This window comes from Castor canadensis, chromosome 8, assembly GCF_047511655.1.
Source record: "Castor canadensis chromosome 8, mCasCan1.hap1v2, whole genome shotgun sequence".
In the NCBI taxonomy this organism is placed as follows: Eukaryota; Metazoa; Chordata; class Mammalia; order Rodentia; family Castoridae; genus Castor; species Castor canadensis.
Window position 1 is genome coordinate 79,685,568 of NC_133393.1, and position 3,868 is coordinate 79,689,435.

Below are 3,868 nucleotides of genomic sequence, written 5' to 3' on the forward strand. Positions count from 1 at the left end.
AGCATCCCAGGACTAGCTTTAAAGTAGCCTCCTGTTTCTACACATTGGCTCTCATCTACCCACCCTAAATCCAGGAAGGAGTGAAAAGGGAACATAAGAGTCATTAAGAGTTAACCTTGAGCATAGCGTTAAGAAGCGTTTTTCAAGACTTTACCCCACACCTCTAAGAAGGGAGGTGTGGCTCATGAGTGCTGACATCCCAGAAGGGCTCATGTAAAGCTGGTTCTGTCTATGTGGGGAAAACTGAAAACTTCTTCCCAAGAAAGGAACTGCTGTTCTGGGCTGATGCTTCCCCAGGCAGGAGGAGGACTGAAAGTGGAAGGTAATAAAAAGCCAACGAGAAGCACATAGCAAAGGAGCATCTCCCTCCTTCTTCCAGCTTTGTTTACTTTTCCTTCAGTCAATCCCTTAGCTAGGCTGAGCTCTTTACCTGGTAAGGTGACCCAAATAGCTAGACATAGTTAGTTATAAGTTCACACCTGTAATCCTAGCAACTTGGGAGGCACAGATCAGGAAGATCACAGTTCAAAGCCAGCCCGGCAAATAGTTGGCAAAACCCTATCTTGAAAACACCCAACAGAAAACAGAGCTGGCAGAGTGCCTCAAATGGTAGAGCATCTACCTAGCAAGCATGAGGCTCTGCATTCAATGCTAGTACTTTCCCCCTACCCCAAAAAAGAGATGACCTAAACCTTCATTCCTGAAGAGTTTGAGTACTCAGTGGTCCTGATTTGGTTTACTTTCTATAGCTTCCATTAACTTTTATTATTGGACACTGAAGTACTAAGTGGTACTCTCAAGACTACCTTGAGCTGAAGACATAGTCATGTTGACCCTCACAGTGCATCAGTAATCCAATTTCACCTTTGTAGTCAGGTTAAATCTCCCTATCCAGTAGAATAACTGCCTCGTTTACCTGTTGGTTCAAGTGGCACAAGGGGCACTAAATACCCAAGTGGCGTTTTATCTCCCAATTCAGTAGAATCAAGGATGTGTCTCATCCCTGGGAATCAAGGCCTCCCACTAAGCAGAGTTCAATGCTGAGGGGATAGAAGGCAAAACGTACGGGCGTAGGTATAATCATGAATAGAGACACTCCCTTGTCCATCTCCTGATTCCTATACTAATCTGGCATGGGAAAGGCAGCACTATATATTGACCTCTGATTCAATCCATACACTGATAGCCTCTCCACCTTTTGGCTAAGATTAAAACCCATGTATCCACTGTGTCTTGTAAGACAGCCTTCCATTCTCTCAGGAGGTTGTTTTTGAATCAGTGGAGTCACTGTTCTATTAGTCTAGGTGCTTCTAGGAGACAGAGTCTGGTGTGAGTAGTGAATTCTGTAGAGATAAGCCTATTCCTACAGCCTTTTTTCATGTGAAGTAAGTTCATTAATCAGAATCAACTTTGCACAGAATACAATAAAAATGAATAAGGCCTTTTGGGAGTCCCTTTATGTGCCAGAAGAGCGTTATTGGCAAGGCAGGCAAATCCATACCTATTCTCCTGAAAAGGTCTCTGTTCCCTTCCATAGGGGAAGTGGTTAGACATATTCAACCACTCACCAGGGCTGGCTTGTCCCTCCAAGGAAGCATGTCATATAGAAGACCCCGTGTGGCTTGTCTTATTGGCTAGTAAGGCACTCATCAGTAGCAGGGGAGCAAGGTTACAAGGTCATCCTGGTGGGAAGGTCATGTTGCTTCTCCATTATGTATAGCATAACTACTTTGCACATGAGCCATTGAGAAAGCACTAGGATAGCTGGAGAAAGTGACTGACATTAAGAGAGTGAGTCACACTGGGCACCAGTAGCTCACACCTGTAATCCTAGCTACTCAGGAGGCAGAGATCAGGAGGATCGTGGTTCATAGCTAGCACAAGCAAATAGTTCACAAGACCCTATCTTAAAAAACCCCTAAAAGGGCTGGTGAACTGTCTCAAGTGATAGCACACCTGCTTAACAAGTGGGAAGCCCTGAGTTCAAGCCCCAGTACTGCCAAAAAACTGAGTCACTTCATCTAATTATTGAGCACTTCCTTTACAGAAGATGCCCTTTGGTGAATAGTTGCATAGGACACAAACATATTAGTGTTCTGTTGTCCATGCTGAAAGGTCCATCCATACATATCTTCAGGGCAAACAACATGGATAAGCAGATTGCTCTAAAATATAGTTCATAAGAGAATTTATTTCAACCACTGCTCTTCAGGGCCACCTCTCATCCACATCTATTAGGTACCGGCATATCATGCGGAACGATTTGTAAAGCAAGCGTGCAATTGGGATTGTTCCCCTCCTCAAACCCATCACTTGTAAGAAACTCCTCATGAGGCAAGAAGTGTGGGTTGACAGAAAGGAAGAGTCATTGTTGATGGAATCTTCCATTTCTGCTTATGTCTGATATCTTTTTTTTGGACTCAGGGCCTCACCCTAGCTAGGCAGACATTCTACCACTTGAGCCACCACTGTTTTGTGTTAGGTATTTTTGAGATAGGTCTTGTGAACTGTTTGGCCATTTGAACCATCATCCTTCTGATCTCTGCCTGCTGAGTAGATAGGATTATAGCCATGAACCACTGGTGCCTGGCTTTATATCTAATATCTTATTGCCATTTGCACATGATGATAGATCGCCTCCATGCCCACATAAACTTATGGTTTGTCTCCTATAATGGCCATTTCAGAAAGGCAAGCTTTGTATGACCCTTGATGTCAAAGCCCATGTCTAGGCATTCACTCTCTACCCAGGGCTAAATAGCAATATAGGAGTAATATTAAAAAAAAAAAGATAGGAGTAATATAATTTTATATTGTCTACAGAAGAGAGTGTAGGTTTTCTCCAAACCCCAGAAGTCCACATTATGATTTTTCCCTGATGCAAAGGGTATTTGCTTACTATGTAATAGAATGAATATTTTAAATGTATGGTTGAGTATTTTTAAAATTTCTTATATTTATTATTTTATTTCTTTTATTCATACAATGTTTGGGTCATTTCTCCCTCCTTCCCCCAACCCTGAGTATTTTTTTTTTTTTTTTGGTGGGACTAGGGATTGAACTCAAGGCTTCGCCCTTAAGTTTTAAATGTTTGCTAGGCAAATGTTTTACCACTTGAGCCACACCCCCAGCTCATATAGTATTTTTATTTTTATGTTAGAAAACTTTTGTTAAGACAATGTTCTAGCTGGGCACAGTGGCATTTGCCTGCAATCCCAGCACTAAAGAAATGAGGCAGGATAATGAGTTGGAAGTCAGCCTGGGCTACATAGAAATAATTTATTAAAAAAAATGTTCATTTTATTTTATTTTAGCATCACTGGGGTTTGAACTCAGGGCCTCTCTCTTGCAAGGCAGATGTTCTTACTGCGTGAGCCACTCCACCAGCACCATGTTCTTTTGTCCTTTGATCTTGCTCAAAATTCTATTTTAGTGTCTCTTATTTTCTGCTAAATTTTCCTTCACTTTCCTATTGTATTTTTATTATATTTTCATCCTCTTGTTTTATTGCCTTTAAAAAGTATGGAATGCTTCACGAATTTTGTCACCCTTGTACAGAGGCCATGCTAATCTTCTCTAATACCATTCCAATTTTAGTATATGTGTTGCCAAAGTAAGCACATATATTGCCTTTCCACCTGATCCTTTTCCAAGTTTTCCTCATTTTTTTGACTTTGTCTTCAAAGCATTTACCTCTCCTTAAGTTTCCTATTCTTTTTACTTTTTTACCTCTACCTTCCATTTCTTTCTTTCTTTCTTTTTTTTGTCAATACTGAAGTTTGAACTTATGACCTCACTGTACCATTTGAGCCCCTTTTGCTTCAGTTATTTTTACTTATCTTGTTATTTTTGCCCAGGGCTAACATCC

The 3,868-nt window shown here is 41.1% G+C and overlaps 1 non-coding gene across 1 annotated transcript; it reads right to left on the bottom strand.

Moving 5' to 3' along the window:
* Positions 1 to 3,516: 3,516 nt before the first annotated feature.
* LOC141426065 (U6 spliceosomal RNA) lies at positions 3,517 to 3,621 on the bottom strand. The gene has a single exon (XR_012451174.1). It is a non-coding gene; the product is annotated as a U6 spliceosomal RNA (small nuclear RNA).
* Between the last annotated feature and the right edge of the window lie 247 nt (positions 3,622 to 3,868).